The sequence below is a fragment of the Malaclemys terrapin genome, chromosome 4 (assembly GCF_027887155.1).
Source record: "Malaclemys terrapin pileata isolate rMalTer1 chromosome 4, rMalTer1.hap1, whole genome shotgun sequence".
Lineage (NCBI taxonomy): Eukaryota > Metazoa > Chordata > Testudines > Emydidae > Malaclemys > Malaclemys terrapin.
The window spans coordinates 2,997,309-3,013,957 of record NC_071508.1 but is presented as its reverse complement, the minus strand read 5'-3'; positions in this window follow the sequence as shown (position 1 = coordinate 3,013,957).

The following is a 16,649-nucleotide window of genomic DNA, read 5'->3' as shown; positions in this document are numbered from 1 at the left end:
GGATTCTGTGGAAAACAGGCCTTTCCCTTGCTCCAATCCAGGCTCTGCTGTTCTGATGCTGCAGAGGCTTGAGGGTTCCTGGAGCGCATGCTGCAACGCCAGCAATCCCATGGGGCCTCAGCCCTCGGGACATGTTCTCTTTCTCCCCCAGCACCGTGCAATGGAGGGAAGAAAGGGACACGGGAGATGGAGTCTCTCACTGCAGGATGGGTTATCTGTAAGCCAGGAACACCAGTGTGGACGCAGGGGAATGCTGTGGTGTGGTGTATGTGCCCTGCAGGATATCACTCGTGAAGGGAAGCAACACTGCTCTTGGCAGCTGAATCTGGGCAATAAGGAAGAGGAGATGGAAATTCTCCCTGGGGAGGGGAAATGGGGAAACGCGGGGGGACGATGGGTATGTCGCTGGTTACAGCCCACTGAGGTAGGGGAGAGAGGGTACAAAAAGTGGTGGGCAGGGAGGTGGTTCTCAAACTCTGGGTCAGGACCCCAAAGTGAGTTACAACCCCATTGTAATGGGGTCACCAGGGCTGGCTTAGACTTGCTGGGGTATGGGGCCAAAGCTGAAGTCCGAGCCCCCCTGACTGAGGGGGAAGCCAAAGCCTGAGGGCCTCAGCCCTAGGCAGTCAAGCTCGGGTTGCAAGCCCCTTGTCTGGGGCTGAAGCCCTTGGGCTTCGATTTTGGCCTCCCCACGCAGGGTGGGGGGATTTGGGCTTTGGCTTTCCCCCCCACACCCAGGGTTGGGAGGGCTCAGGCTTCAGTCCCCCCTCCTGGGGTCGTGTAGTAATTTTTGTTGTCAGAAGGGGGTCAGAGTGCAATGAAGTTTGAGAGCCCCTGCATTAGACACATCGTTACCTGTTTTACGTTCTTGGTTATTGAGAACCCCAGACCTCGAATGGACAGGGATCAAGCTGCTACTGACACAGCCCAGCAGATGAACCGGTGGGGGGCTGGCACCATTCACTGAATCCACACCAGAGAGCAGGAAATGTTTCTCCTTTTGCACCTGTCTATGACTTGTGGGAAGAAATTAGGTTAGCCCGGGGGACTTCCTACTGGGAGACAGACAGGGGCGGTCTCACGTAGCCAGGAGTAAATCGTCCTTGGCCATTTTAAAAAATTATAGATACTTTTCTAATACAAAGTTTTGTGCCCAACTAGGAGTGACTCTATTGTGGGCCTCCTTGTGTTGGATAAAGATGAACTGATCGCTGGACTGGATGTCCGTGGTTGCTCTGGGGCCAGTGATCATGACTTGACTATTCAGTAAGGACCAGTATCCTTACTGGTTTTGGAACAAATTGATAAATTAAACAGCAATAAGTCACCTGTCCTTTAAATCAGCTTCCACACCAGATGCCTGGAGGAGAGCTAATATGACACCAATGCATAAAAAAGGCTCCAGAGATGCTCCTGGCAATTACAGGCCACTAAGGCTAACTTCAGTACCAGGCAAATTGGGTGAAATTATAAAGAGCACAATTATTAGACACAGAGATAAACATAATTTGTTGGGGAAGAGTGAACATGGTTTTTGTAAAGGGAAATCATGCCTCACGAATTGACTAGAATTCTTTGAGGGAGTCAACAAGCATGTAGATAAAGGTGATCCCGTGGATATAGTGTACTTAGATTTTCAGAAAACATTTGAGAAGGGCCCTCCCTTGGCTCTGAAGCAAAATGGGATAAGATGGAAGGTCCTCTCTGGGATATGTAACTGGTTCAAAGGCAAGAAAGAAAGGGTCTGACTAAGTGGTCAGTTTTCAGAATGGAGAGAGGTAAATGGTGGTGTTCCCCTGGGGTCTGTACTGGGACCAGTTCTGTTCAACATACTCCTAAGTGATCTGGAAAAAGGGGTAAACAGTGAGGTGGCAACATTTGCAGCTGATACAAACCAACTCAAGTTAGTTAAGTCCAAAAGAGAGTGCAAAGTGTGCCAAAGGGATCTCACCAAACTGAGTGACTGGGCAACAAAAAGGCAGATGAAATTCAATGTTGATAAATGCAAAGTAATCAATTACAACATGTCAGGGAAGATTCTAGGCATCAATGATCTGATCTTTGGGTTGATGGCGGTAAACAGATTCCCATAAGGCTCCCTCTTCCCAAGAGCCACCCTCATCCTCTCTACCCTTTCTGCTCCCACATCCTCTGCAAACTTTCGAAGATGGATGCCTCGTGATGGCCTTCGCTCATGGGGATGTTGCCTAGTGGTCAGGGTTTCGGCCCTTTTGGGGGGAAGGGCGCAGCAGATGGTGGGGGAGCCCAGGGCCTCCCACTGGGCTCTGACCCAGGCTACTCTGGGGCAACACAAGGGGGTGACCCTTCCTAGCACCCCGCTATTGTCCAAAGTTCGCAGTTTATCACAGGAAGCTCTGAAGGGTGCTTGGCACCTCTTCGCGGCCGGGCGTGGCATGGCAGCTCTCTCCTTCTTGGGGTGGCAGCTGCCTCTGTAACACTGACAGATCCCGGTCGTCGGTGGCCAGGATCGAACCGGGGACCTCTGGAGCTTAGTGCATGGGCCTCTACAGCATGAACTAAAAGCCACCTGGCTGCTAGCTAAGGCTGTAGAGAAGACTTGTTTTATCTGCCCCTTGGTGCCACTAGCTGGGACACACCACCACACCCAGAAGGTGTGTGGGTTACATACTTCCCCTAACTGAGGAAGCGCGTCCTGAGCTTCAGAGACTTCCCAGTTGTAATCCCAGACAACCCCTGTAATGATGCAGCCTCTGGCGGGACGCTACTGAGAGTATCAATTCCGGACAAATTGCTTGGAGCAGGGCAGTCACAGCCCAAGGCTGGGTGTCCTTTACTATTAAAGCCACACCAGCCATGCAGAGAGGACTTCGGTTTTACCCCACTGGCTAATTGGACGTCATACAAGCAATTCCCTCAGATATTCCAGTTCCCTTGTATCACCACCAGCACCAGTCCTTACGGGGACGAATGGTTATGAAAACCAATACCCCAGTAAAAGACAAAAGGTTCTCTCGAAGGACCCCAAAGGACCAAGCCCCACATCCAGGTCAATAAACAAGTCAGATCTTAGCCACAGATCACACTGTTGCCAATCCTTTAGCCTCTAAAATCTAAAGGTTTATTCATAAAAAGAAAGAAATATAGATGAGAGTTAAAATTAAAGGAATCAATTACATACAGAAATGGCAAAGTTCTTGGTTCAGGCTTGTAGCAGCGGTAGAATAAACTGCAGGCACAAATCAAGTCTCTGGAACATCCCCAGCTGGGATGGGTCATTCAGGCCATTGTTCAGAGCTTCAGTTTGTAGCAAAGTCCCCCCCGAAGGGAGGGGTTTCCAGGGCCTTTTCTATCCTCTGCCGTGTGGAAGGACCCCTTTGTTCTTACTGTGGAAAAGCACAGCAGCAAGGTGGAGTTTGGAGTCACATGGGCAAGTCACATGTCCATGCATGAGTCCCTTCTTTACAGGTAGAGCAGCCATTGCTCACATGCTACCTTGAACGTTCCCAGGAAGGCTTCTCATACGTGGATTGGAGTCTCCCAAGCTCCATTGTGAGTTAAGTGATTCTTGATTGGGCACTTAATCTGAAAATTCCTTTCTCAAGAAACTGACCAAATGCTTCACGAATGCTACTTAGAACCAAACACATTGAGATACAAGCCCATAGCCAATACTCATAACTTCAAATACAAAAGTGATACACACATACAGACAGCATCATCATACCCAGCAAATTACAACCTTTCCATAGACACCTCACATGACCTCCTTCGTACAAGATTTTGTGCAACTCTAGGACCTTGGTTGCAGCAATGATCGATACGGTCACAGTTCATGTCAATAACGTCCCAACCCCCCACTTAAAACACTGACAGACCCCGGTCGTCAGCGGGCAGGATCGAACCTGGGGGCTTAGTGCATGAGCCTGTACAGCATAAGCTAAAAGCCAACTGGCTATTACCTAGGGCTATGGAGCTGAGTCATTTAATTCTCTCTCTGTGGGGTCTCAGCGCCACTAGCTGGGACAGAACCCCACACCCTGGTGCAACAGGAGCAGGTCCTCCCTTCCCTCGGGGCGAGGGACCTTCAGGTAGTTGCTGAGGGAGAGATCCTGCTTCCTCCTGTGCTTCTCTCCTAGGTACCAGCAGGGCTGGACAGTCTTTTCTCACTGTGCTGTGGGGAGCAGGTCCTGGGGACTAAGAGTCTGAAGAAGCTCTCAAGGACTCATTTTTAAAAATATTTGTTATCAGTGAACTGGGAGATAATGTATAATCACTGCTGATAAGATTGGTGGGTGACAAAGTACTGGCGGAGTGGTAATTACCGATGGGGAGAGGGCAGTGATACAGAGTCATCTGGCTCATTCGGCAAGCTGGCCCCATTCAAAGAAAACAAGTTTGACCAGAGCCAGGACTCCAGGTTTCCATCCCCAGCTCCAGGAGGGGAGTGGGGTCTAGTGGTTAGAGGAGGGAGGAGGGCTGGGAGCCAGGACTCCTGGGTTCCTCTCCTTAGCAGTGTGAGGGGACCTAGTCATGGCAGTTGCACCCCCAGGTTCGGCATACACCCCAGCACGTGGTATCACTACATGACGATGCCTCACCTGAGGTTGTTGCAGGTCTCCCAGTGCCTCTGGCCACAAGCACCAGGTGGCAGGTCCCCAGACAGTCATCGTTCTACATGTCCTGGTGGTCCCACACCTGCACCTCTAGGACACTGTGCCCTGTCAGCCTTCCCTGCCCCAAATCCAGATCCTACGCCACCGGGGTGGGGTTGTTACTGCCCTTGATGGAGCGCATCCACAGTTCCCTGCCTTAGAAGGAAATCTTGATGTGGGGGTTGGTGGCGGATGTTGGGTCCCTTTACAGGCCACTGCCCCACACCATGTGGACCTTCCTGTGTGGACAGCACATGGAGTTGGTGAGGGGGTTCCCGTAGCACTTGCATTTGCAGAGGTCCCAGTAGATGGCATAGCCCCTCCCCGGGCAGCCATCGGGGCAACTCCTTCTCCATCCCCACTCAGCCACGTACTCCTTTGCCACCCATCTCAGTGCTTCCCGCCTGGGCTCTTCCAGCCCCACCAAGGTGTGACGGACACTAGGGAGTAGGAGCCCAGGCTGGGATGGTTTTGAGGCTCTCCATCCAAGTCGAGAAGATCCTGGTGTCTTGCTTGGTGGAGATGAGCAGCTTGGTGTGGCCGCCCGTTATCTTGGTGTGGTGCTCCGTGGAGGCCGCCTAGGAGCACCACCTGTACCAGCTGCTGCTCTGCTCACAGCACTTTGGGCCCAGGTCTAGCAAGAACTGTGAGCCTAGGAATTCTTTGCTATCAATGGCCATGACCCCTACTCCCCCCCCCCCCCCGGTGCCACCTGGCTCACGTAGTGGGTGCTGTATGTGGCCAAGCATGGCCTGTACATGTCCAGGCTTGCCTGCGGGAGGTCCTACGGTCCCGCGGCTTTGGCGTACCCGCCACCGAATTTCCGCCGAAGCCACGGGACCAGAGGACCTCCCGCAGGCAAGCCGCGAAGGCTGCCTGACTGCCGCCCTTGCAGGGACCAGCAGGGCATCCCCCACAGCTTGCTGCCCTAGGCACGTGCTTGGAGCGCTGGTGCCTGGAGCCGCCGCTGTAGACGGCACTCATGGCTACAGCCCTGCGGGAGGGCACTGAGGCTCAGAGCGTGCAGCCCATGGCGCGGTGACTTGCTGCGGGCCGGATGAAATTAAGCAGCGGGCTGGATCCGGCCTGTGGGCTGTGGGTTCCCCACCCCTGATCTAGACCATCTCTGACAGGTGTTTGTCCAACCTACTCTTAAAAATCTCCAGTGACAGAGATTCCACAACCTCCCTAGGCAATTTATTCCAGTGCTTAACCACCCTGACAGTTAGGAACTTTTTCCTAATGTCCAACCTAAACCTCCCTTGCTGCAGTTTAAGGCCCTTGCTTCTTGTCCTATCCTCAGAGGTTAAGAAGAACAATTTTTCTCCCTCCTCCTTGTAACAATCTTTTATGTACTTGAAAACTGTTATCATGTCCTCTCTCAGGCTTCTCTTCTCCAGACTAAACAAACCCAATGTTTTCAATCTTCCCTCACAGTTCATGTCATCTAGACCTTTAAACGTTTTTGTTGCTCTTCTCTGGACTCTCTCCAATGTGTCCATATCTTTCCTGAAATGTGGCGCACAGAACTGGACAAAATACTCCAGTTGAGGCCTAATCAGCGTGGAGTAGAGCGGAAGAATTACTTCTTGTGCCTTGTTTACAACACTCCTGGCTAATACAGCCCAGAATTATGTTTACTTTTTTTGCAACAGCGTTACACTGTTGACTCATATTTAGCTTGTGGTCCACTATGACCCCCAGATCCCTTTCTGCAGTGCTCCTTCCTAGGCCGTCATTTCCCATTTTGTATGTGTGCAACTGATTGTTCCATCCGGAGTACTTTGCATTTGTCCTGATTGAATTTCATCCTATTTACTTCAGACCATTTCTCCAGTTTGTCCAGATCATTTTGAATTTTCATCCTATCCTCCAAAGCACTTGCAATCCCTCCCAGCTTGGCATCATCCGCAAACTTTATCAGTGTACTCTCTAGGCCATGATCTAAATCGTTGATGAAGATATTGGAAAGAACTGGACCCAGAACTGATCCCTGCGGGACTCCACTTGTTATGCCCTTCCAGCATCACAGTGAACCATTGATAACTACTCTCTGGGAACAATTTTCCAACCAGTTCTGCACCCACCTTATAGTAGCTCCATCTAGGTTGTATTTCCCTAGTTTGTTAATGAGACAGTCATGTGACACTGTATCAAAAGCCTTACTAAAGATGGGGGTGGGAGTGATGATGTCACTGTCCCTCTTTTACACTTTCTTCCAGTTGCTAGAAAGATCCTTGCTGTGTCATGGGGGTCAGGCAGTCCCATTGGTCAGGCAGTATCCCACTGACTAAGTGCCCTCTCCAAGGAGTCTCTCAGAGAGTGGATTCTTCCTGATGGGCCATCAACACCTTTCTGGCCCTCCTATGTTGCAACTGTAAGGTCGGCTGAGAGTGTCTCCCAACCTCACAATATATTTCAGAAACAAACAGAGCAAAACTTCATTACTCCCCATGCAATGAGAGTACATCCAATCCAACAGGATGTTAATGTTGAACAGATCAAGACTTTTTAAATGATACCTCACAAGGAATGCATAATACAAAACATCTCATAATCATATCACAGTGGTGAATATGGGGGTTCAAGGGTGCTACTGTGAGGTACAGTGTCACAGGCTGTCCCACCCAATGGTAGTAAAGGCCCGAAGAAAGAGATGCTCACAGAGCCCTCTACAGATGTCAGGTTCAGAACAGTCCTTGGTGACAGCAAGGTCCCCCTCAGAAAGTGTCAGTATGACTCTGCAGTTTACCCAGCTGTCCCATCCCAGCATCAGCTGCAACTCAGTTCTTTCTGGGTGGCTGTGTCTGCTGTCCGGGCATGCAGCCAGCATAAATCTGCTAAATCTCTTGTTTCCCAGAAAGAGCCGTTCCCTTGTTTCTTTCAGTTTCCACCTGAGTGGGCTGTTATTCGTACACAAAGGAATTTCTTAACTGAATTCAATGTCAAATGTCACAGCCAGGAATGGGCCGGTCCTGATCTCTGCTTAGCCCAAAGGTGTGAACTGCAAATAGCAACAATTAACAAACAGCTGAGACACTATTGGAGCTGTCACATCCTAGAGGGGAAAGGTCTCATGTCCCATCCGCTAGCCCCTCCCCCAACCTGCCAGTCATTATTCAGGTGACAATCCCAAACTCTCAAGAGTCAAGGATAGAACCCAGGAGTCCTGGCTTCCAGCCTCCCCCCCCCCCACTGCTCCAAAAGGTGTGATCTAGCGTGTGGGGGAGAGAAGTATATTCTCCCAAGGATGGAAAGTTTCTGAGGTTCAAGGGTAGGTTTGTGGGAACGATGGGAGAAGTAATGGTGAAATGCAGGGAGACTTGAGCAGATCTTGTCATCCAAGTGCAGGGCTAGGAGCCAGGACTCCTGGGTTCTATCTATGGCTCTGCCACCAATGCCTCGTGTGATTGGACAAGTCACTGCATCTCTCTGGGCCTCAGTTTTCCCATGTACAAAATTAGGATGATAAAACTTTGGCACAGGGATTGTCTCTCATGATAGAATCATAGACTCATAGGACTGGAAGAGACCTCAAGAGGACATCAAGTCCAGTCCCCTGCACTCATGGCAGGACCAGCACCATATAGACCATCCCTGATGGATCTGTGCAGCACCTGGCACAACGGGGGATCCAATCTCAGTCAGGGGCTGTGCAGCGCCTGGCACAATTGTGGTGCTAATCTCCCCTACCACTGAGCCACCTGCCCCACCCCACACCCAGTCAATGGCCCTTAGGCAGAGCCCAGCCCAGTGCTGAAGAGCGGGGAGCCCTGGCAATATCTGGGGTTGTCTCTTCAACCCAAGGGGTCCCCTCTTACGTTTCCCAGGCTGCCTGATACACCCCCCTTTGCAGAGTCCCTCCAGAGTTGGTCTCTTGGTTCCCACTTTTTCTCACCCTCCTAACACACTTCGACTCTCCTTCCCAATCTCTCTCTTTCTGCATCCTCCGGTCTCTGTCACTTGCTTTTCCAGCCTGGGCCCACCCCTCTGTGCCTCTTTGTGTCCCCACCCAACTGCCATCCCACATCGTGGCAGCACCAATGTGAGAGTAGGGCCACCCCTGCCCCCGCCATCCTCATGCCCCTCCTCCTGCCCCCTCCCCATAGCTGAGCACATAAAGGACACGGAGTTTCACTTTTGTTTCTCAGGTAACATTTTGTCTGCACGGAGAGAAGCGAAGGTTTGGCCAGGTAAGAACGGGCGGCGGAGAGGGGGGTGTGGGTTTAAGGAGTTTGCCCCAATCTAACCCATCCAGTGCTTAATTTGTGCAAGGGCTGAGTACCTCTGGGCCTGGCAGTTCCTAGCCCCCCGGCACCTCTGGGTTTGCCATGTCAGTTATGAATGTAAAAAAATTGCTTAAGCCCTGGCACCTCTTTTGTTACAAATTTAGCACTGCATCTGGTATCAGCTACCCCGACCTGCACCCTCTGGCATGTCTTGAGCTCTCCCAATTTAACACTGTCAGTGATGTCAGCTGTTAGTGTGGGAACCTCACTGCTAGTGCAGACTGGGCAGCTTCTTGCATGAGAAACACTGTCCCACAGCAAGTCTAGGGCCTGGACCTGCTTATCAGTGATTTCAGCTCTGTTGGTCTACAACAAAACTCTCAATCAGCTCTGTCATTACACAGTGGAAATAAGAAAAGTCACACAGGACCTAGGGCATAAGCCCCTGCAACAACCGCAAACACACACTTTCTGTCCCCTCTCGGCTTAGACACCTTTGGCCCCTGCCTAGCGAGTGCAGATCAGTTGAGGGGGAGTCCTTCACTCAGGGCAGGCCAAGCACAGTTCTGCTGCACTCGGTTCACACAACAAGGATAACGATGCTTTAGTGCCCCTTCCACAATAACAAAGTGACCCAACACCAGCCAAAAGGGATCAGTTGGGCAAAGCAGCCCCATTGTGCTGAGCATGTAGGCAGGGTGGCTATGTCCATGAAAAAATGGTCAACTCCTAAAGTCCTCTTCCCCGGCTTGTCACTAGATGTCAGGGGAGAGCTCATTCCGACCCTGCTTACAGCTCAGTTCTAGGAAATGCCTCGTTTCTGAGGCCTGGTCTACACTACAGGTTTAGGTCGACTTTAGCAGCGTTAAACCGAATTAAGCCTGGACACGTGCACACAACGAGGCCCTTTCTTTCGACTTAAAGGGCCCTTTAAACCGGTTTCTTTACACCACCTCCGACGAGGGGATTAGCGATAAAACCGGCCTTTGCGGGTCGGAATTGGGGTAGTGTGGATGGAATTCGATGTTATTGGCCTCCGGGAGCTATCCCACAGTGCTTCATTGTGACCGCTCTGGACAGCGCTCTCAACTCAGATGCACTGACCAGGTAGACAGGAAAAGACCCGCGAAGGTTTGAATTTCATTTCCTGTTTGCCCAGCGTGGAGAGCACAGGTGACCACGCAGAGCTCATCAGCACAGGTAACCGTCATGGAGTCCTCCCAGGATCGCAAAAGAGCTCCAGCATGGACCGAACGGGAGGTACGAGATCTGCTCGCCATATGGGGAGATGAAGCAGTGATAGCTGAACTCCGTAGCAGTAAAAGAAATGGAAAAGTATTAGAAAAGATCTCCAAGGCCATGAAGGACCGAGGCCATAACAGGGACACACAGCAGTGCCGCGTGAAAATTAAGGAGCTACGGCAAGCCTACCACAAAGCCAGAGAAGCAAACGGAAGGTCCGGGGCAGAGCCGCAAACTTGCCGCTACTACGCGGAGCTGCATGCGATCCTAGGGGGTGCAGCCACCACTACCCCAACCGTGTGCTATGACTCTCTCACTGGAGAAACACACAGGGAAGACGCTTCGGGGAACGAGGAAGATGAGGATGGAGGTACTGTAGGTAGCCCACAGCAGCAAGGAAGCGGAGAAACCGGTTTCCCCAACAGCCAGGATATGTTTGTGACCCTGGACCTGGAACCAGTAACCCCCGAACTCACCCAAGACCCTCAGGGCACACAGGAGACCTCTGGTGAGTGTAACTTTGTAAATATTTGTAAACATTACAAAAAAAAAGCAAGCAAGTCTGTTAACGTGTATGGGGATGGAGCGGAAATCCTCCAGGGACATCTCCAGAAAGCTCTCCTGGTTGAAATGGGGTGATTTTATTAAGGGGGACATTCAGAGGCGCCCGTTCCTGCTCTTCTGACCAGAAATGTTCCCTGCTGTTAACCACGCGGTGGGGGGGAGGGGTGAAGTGATCATCCCAGAGAATCGTGTGTGTGTGTGTGGGGGGGGTGGTTTACTTGTGTTTGTGCCGCATGTTAACCGGGAAACCGCAGCCCCCTCCTTTTACATTGAAACCCCATTTTAAATGGACAACCCAATTCATCCTTGATATGGGAAATGCGCTGCTGTTTGCAACCTTTCCCGCATGTTAAGAAGGTTAAAAAAGCCAAAACACTGTGGCCTACGATGGCTGCCTGCAAGCCGAAATATGCGACCTTGTAATGAAAGAGTGTTTCCATTGTTCCCTAAAATGTGTCTTTTTTAACCACCTCTCCCTTCTCCTCCACCAGCTGCAAATGTTTCTCCTTCGCAGAGGCTCGTGAACATTAGAAAGAGAAAACGTAAGACGAGGGACGAGATGTTCACGGAGCTGCAGATGTCCGCCCAGGCTGATAGAGCACAGCAGAATGCGTGGAGGCAGTCAATGTCGGAGATGAGAAAAGCCCAATATGAACGAGAGGAGAGGTGGCGGGCTGAATCGCGGGAAGAACAGAGCAAGTGGCGGGCTGAAGACGATAGGTGGCGTCAGCTTGCAGACAGACGGCAAGAGGCAATGCTCCGTCTGCTGGAGCATCAAAGTGATATGCTCGAGCGTATGGTTGAGTTGCAGGAAAGGCAGCAGGAGCAGAGACCGCCGCTACAGCCTGTGTAACCAACAGCCCTCCTCCCCAAGTTCCATAGCCTCCTCACCAAGACGCCCAAGAACACGGTGGGGGGGCCTCCGTCCACCCAGTCACTCCACCCCAGATGATCGCCCAAGCATCAGAAGGCTGGCCTTAAATAAGAGTTAAAGTTTTAAAATGCAGTGTGTCCTTTTCCATCCCTCCTCCCCCACCCATCCCAGGCTACCTTGGCAATTATCCCCCTACCTCTGTAAGGAACTAATAAAGAATGCATGAATGTGAAAAAACAATGACTTTATTGCCTCTGCAAGCGGGAGGGGAGGGTGGGGTGGGGTGGTTGGTTTACAGGGAAGTAGAGTGAACCGGGTCGGGGGGGGGGTGTTGGAGGGTTCATCAAGGAGAAACAAACAGAAGTTTCACACAGTAGCCTGGCCAGTCACAAAACTCATTTTCAAAGCTTCTCTGATGCGCACCGCGCCCTGCTGTGCTCCTCTAACCGCCCTAGTGTCTGGCTGCGCGTAATCAGCGGCCAGGCGAGTTGCCTCAACCTCCCACCCCGCCATAAAGGTCTCCCCCTTACTCTCACAGATATTGTGGAGCGCACAGCAAGCAGCAATAACAATGGGGATATTCTTTTCGCTGAGGTCTGAGCGAGTCAGTAAGCTGCGCCAGCGCGCTTTTAAACGTCCAAATGCACATTCCACCACCATTCGGAACTTGCTCAGCCTGTAGTTGAACAGGTCCTGACTCCTGTCCAGGCTGCCTGTGTACGGCTTCATGAGCCATGGCATTAAGGGGTAGGCTGGGTCCCCAAGGATCACGATAGGCATTTCAACATCCCCAATGGTCACTTTCTGGTCCGGGAAGAAAGTCCCTTCCTCCAGCTTTCGAAACAGAGCAGAGTTCCTGAAGACGCGAGCATCATGTACCTTTCCCGGCCATCCCACGTTGATGTTGGTGAAACGTCCCTTGTGATCCACCAGGGCTTGCAGCAGCATTGAAAAGTACCCCTTGCGGTTTACGTAGTCGGTGGCTTGGTGCTCCGGTGACAAGATAGGGATATGGGTTCCGTCTATGGCCCCGCCACAGTTTGGGAATCCCATTTCAGCAAAACCATCCACTATTGACTGCACGTTGCCCAGAGTCACTACCCTTGCTATCACCAGGTCTTTCATTGCCCTGGCAAATTGGATCACAGCAGCCCCCACCGTAGATTTGCCCACTCCAAATTGATTCCCGACTGACCGGTAGCTGTCTGGCGTTGCAAGCTTCCACAGGGCTATCGCCACTCGCTTCTCAACTGTGAGGGCTGCTCTCATCTTGGTATCCTGGCGTTTCAGGGCAGGGGAAAGCAAGTCACAAAGTTCCATGAAAGTGGCCTTACGCATGTGAAAGTTTCGCAGCCACTGGGAATCGTCCCATACCTGCAGCACGATGCGATCCCACCAGTCTGTGCTTGTTTCCCGGGCCCAGAATCGGCGTTCAACGGTATCAACCTGCCCCAGTGACACCATGATTTCCACATTGCTGGGGCCTGTGCCTTGTGAGAGGTCTATGTCCATGTCAATTTCCTCATCACTCTCGTCGCCGCGCTGCAATCGCCTCCTCGCCTGGTCCGGGTTTCGCCTTGGCATGTTCTGGCTCTACATATACTCCAGGACAATGCGCGTGGTGTTCATAGTGCTCATAATTGCCGCGGTGATCTGAGCGGGCTCCATGATCCCAGTGCTAGCTATGGCGCCTGGTCAGAAAAAAGGCGCGAAAGTAGTATCTGATGGACCAGGAGAAGGAGGGAGGGAGGGAGGGAGGGAGGGCCGAGTGACGACATGGCGTACAGGTACAGGAACAGGGAGAAACACAAACAACTGTCACACAGAATGGTCCCCCCCAAAGATTAAACTGGAAACCCTGGGCTTAGCAGGCCGTTGATTTCACGGAGGAAGGGGAAGCAAATGAACACAGAACAAATCTATTTTTTACATCTTAAGGTGGCAGCCGACGGTGCAGCATGAGTGACAGCCATACCAGTACGATGACGATGGGTACCAATCATAATATACCATCATCTGCCAAAAGGCAAGGGGCTGCTGCTGTGTAGCAATGCAGCCCCACATCTGCCAGCCCCACGTCCGCCAGCACCCAGCATCGCCCTCGGCCTCTTCTGGGTGCTTAGCAGACAATATTGGGCAATTGGCAGAAAATAGTATATTACGACTGGTAACCGTCATCATCAAAACAGTAGCATGTCTGCCCAGGTGGCCATGATTGACAGCCATACCAGTATGACGACAACGGGTACCAGTCATAATATACCATCGCCTGCAAGGGGCTGGTGCAATGCAGCCCTACGGCTGCCAGCCCCACGGCTATCACTCATGCTACACCGTCTACCGCCAAAAGGCAGTTAGCAGCTGCTGCTGTGTAGCAATGCAGTCCCACGTCTGCCGGCACCCAGAGGACATATGGTGACGGTGAGCTCAGCTGAGCTGAGCGGGCTCCATGCTTGCCGTGGTATGTTGTCTGCACAGGTAACCCAGGTAAAAAGGCGCGAATCTATTGTCTGCCGTTGCTGTGACGAGGGGGGAGGGGCCTGACGACATGTACCCAGAACCGCCCGCGACACTGTTTTGCATCATCCGGGCATTGGGATCTCAACCCAGAATTCAAAGAAAAGGCGCGAACCGCTTCTCGGCTCTCTGAGCTGTGGCGCAAACGTAGTATCTGACGGCCTAGGGGAAGGAGGGAGGGGGGCCGAGTGACGACATGGCGTACAGGCACAGGGAATTAAAATAAAGAACGGTGGCTGTGCATCAGGGAGAGACACAAACAACTGTCACAGACTGGTCCCCCCCAAAGATTAAACTGAAAACCCTGGGTTTAGCAGGCCGTTGATTTGACCGAGGGAGGGGGAAGCAAATGAATACAGAGCAAATCTATTTTTTTACATCTTAAGACGACGGTGCAGCGTGACTGATAGCCCTCGGCATCTTTCTGGGTGCTTGGCAGCAAATACGGGGCGGTGTATGACGATGGTCTTCAGGCCTATTGCACGAGCTGCTGCTCAGGGAAGACTCTGCTAATGTGCGATGACCCGACTTGTAATAGGCCGGCTAACAGTCATAATACACCATTTACTGCCAAAAGGCAAGCCCCACGGCTGCCAGCACCCAGATCGCCGATGAAGGCTACCAGTCTACTGCACCGTCTACCGCCAAAAGGCAGTTAGCAGCTGCTGCTGTGTAGCAATGCAGTCCCACGTCTGCCGGCACCCAGAGGACATATGGTGACGGTGAGCTCAGCTGTGCTGAGCGGGCTCCATGTTGTCTGCACAGGTAACCCAGGTAACCCAGGTAAAAAGGCGCGAATCTATTGTCTGCCGTTGCTGTGACGGGGGAGGGAGGGGCCTGACGACATGTACCCAGAACCGCCCGCGACACTGTTTTGCATCATCCGGGCATTGGGATCTCAACCCAGAATTCCAAGGGGCGGCAGAGACTGCGGGAACTGTGGGATAGCTGTGGGATAGCTACCCATAGTGCAATGCTCCGGAAGTCGACGCTAGCCTCGTACTGTGGACGCGGTCCGCCGACTAGAGCACCTAGAGCATTTTATTGTGTGGACACACACAATCGGCTGTATACAACCGATTTCAATAAAACCAGCTTCTATACATTCGAACTAATTTCGTAGTGTAGACATACCCTGAGAAGAGGCAGCTCAGCTGGGGTGTTATTTCTGGACGGAGAGGAAGTGGTAACCTCTTGAAGCTCACAAGGTGGCTTTGTCTCCTATGGAGCAAAGTGTCTGACCCCACAGCGGTCACAGCTCCCGGCGCTTCCAGTGCCCCTTAAAGCATGTGCATTTTCAGACTCATTTTTTGGTGGCAAAAAGTCTCAGCTGAAATGTTTTGATCAGGTGGGATGAGGGAGGATCACAGCCTGTACTTTCACTGGGGGGGAAAAGAGGGAGTTTTAAATCATGTTAGCTCATGTTAACTGGGGTTTGAACATGCTGAGACACTAGATCAGCTGATCTGTCTGCAGAGGGCTTGGGAAAGTGGTCAATAACAAATATTTTTCCCTAGCGGAGACAAGTTCAGAGGGTTAAAGGAGGAGAAACACGAATCTCCTGGCAATGATGTGTGGCTAAGATTTTCTGGTAGGGACTCCAAGGTGCAAAGGCTGCTCATGTCTACAGTCTATCTCTGGGGTTGTTATTCGTACACAAAGGAATTTCTCAACTGAATTCAACATCAAATGTCACAGCCAGGAATGGGCCGGTCCTGATCTCTGCTTAGCCCAAAGGTGTGAACTGCAAATAGCAACAATTAACAAACAGCTGACACATTATTGGAGCTGTCACCTCCTAGAGGGGAAAGGCCTCATGTCCCATTCCCTGCCCCTCCCACCCCCCCATCACTCATTATTCAGGTGACAATCCCAGACTCTCCAGAGCCAAAGATAGAACCCAGGAGTCCTGGCTCTTAGTCCCCACTACTCCAACAGGAGTGATCCAGCAGGTGTGGGAGCTGTATATTCTCCCAGGGATGGAAAGTTTCTGAGGTTCAAGGGTAGGGTTGTAGAAATGATGGGAGAAGTGATGGTGAAATGGAGGGAGATTTGAGCCAGGACTCGTGGGTTCAGGCTCTGGCTCTGCCACCGATGCCTCCTGTGATTGGACAAGTCACTGCATCTCTCTGGGCCTCAGTTTCCCCATTTTCAAAATGGGGATGATAAAACGTCTGTTTACACCATGAGCTCTTTCAACTGAGACTGTCATGATGTGTCTGTGCAGTGCCTGGAACAGCGGGGCCCTGATCTCAGTCAGGGTCTGTGCCACGCCTGACAGAATTGGGGCTCCCAGCTCCCCTACCACTGAGCCACCCCCTCCCAATGGTCAAATGGCCCTTAGGCAGAGCCCAGCCCAGTGCTGAAGAGAGGGGGAGCCCTGGTCATCTGTGTAGGGGGTGGTATCGTCACCCCATGGTGACCCCTCTGAGTTCCCCAGGCTACCTGATGAGCCCCCCTTTGCAGAGCCCCACCACTCCATGGTAGTCTCTCCATTCCACCTTTTTCTCACCCTCTTTCCACATTCTGACTCTCTCTCTCCCCATCTGCACCTTCCGGTCTCTGTCACTTGCTTTTCCAGCCTGGCCC